The sequence below is a fragment of the Cryptomeria japonica genome, chromosome 11, assembly GCF_030272615.1.
Source record: "Cryptomeria japonica chromosome 11, Sugi_1.0, whole genome shotgun sequence".
NCBI classification, from domain to species: domain Eukaryota; kingdom Viridiplantae; phylum Streptophyta; class Pinopsida; order Cupressales; family Cupressaceae; genus Cryptomeria; species Cryptomeria japonica.
In genome coordinates, this window is record NC_081415.1 from 115,784,436 (window position 1) to 115,785,707 (window position 1,272).

The window sequence follows — 1,272 nt, forward strand, 5'->3', positions numbered from 1 at the left end:
CATAATCAAAATGTAAAGGGGTCCATGAATTTGCATTATTATATGTAGTTCCAACCACCTTATTATGTATTTTTTAATTAGGCATTGTGGTTGCCTTTGGTAGATATAATGAAGTGGATGGTATATTATATGAATGAGACAATAAAAATGGTAGGAATTGGTGTGTATATAAAGTGGGTGGGAGTAAGAAGGATGGGTATAATGGAGATGGTAATAAGGGATACTGTAGTTGTTGGGAGCATTCATTTTTCCATTCACCATACATGGTAGGTGAAGAATCATTATATGAAGAAACATGTCTTTCTAATCCAATAAAATGATCAAACATGTTAACATTATTAATCATACCTCAATCTTCCCAATTTGATGTATGAAGTTTCCATTGAATTATAAAGAAGAATTGTTCACTTCCACCTTTGTCATGTTGCGGCTCACTTACATCTTGTACAAAGTGTATTTAGCTTCCTCCTTGCAACAATTAGAACAAAAAATGGTCAAATTTTCATTCTCAATCCATTGTCCTAAATTTTTTGATAATTATATGTTCTTTCTCATCTATAGGAATAAAATTTGTAGATGCATGTGGAAATGGTGATGGAAAATCTAAGTTAAATTCATTAGGTAGAGAGGATATAAAAATATCAATTTGGGTCGACACAATTTCCCCACCAATTTCCTTTTTGGTTTTTAAATTTGAAAGTGGGGGTCTGGTGGTGGTAGCATCTAGTAAGGTTAAGGGCCAATGCCCCTTTTAGGGTCCTGGGGCAGTGCCCATGGTATGCTCTCTGTCACGATACTGCATGGGGTCAAGGGGTAGCACTCCTACTGCCAAACACATTTTTCCTCTCATGATGGCTTTGGATTCTTCATTTATGAAGCATTTTTCTCAAAATTGACATGTTTGAACTCCCTTGAAAGTACAACATTTTTAACATTTTTATGTTGTTTCCTCAAACTTACTTCTTTCTATTCAACTCAGAACAATGGGTGTGGATATATATAAATGATGAACTATCTTCTAAAATCTACCTACAAAATCTAACAGTGCATCTTATATGATTTAAACAATACAAATTAAGAGTAATCACCAAGGCAAGGTCGACAATTACATGAGCTTTCTTCCTAATGTATTGGTCCTAACTCAACTCACCAAACTATTGTCAAGCCTTTAACAACTTTCTAGGGATCGTAAGCTTGCGAGAGGATTCGTGGCTATTCGCACAAGGGCAATAGATAGTGAGGTGAATGGGGATGAAATGAAACTAAAAAACA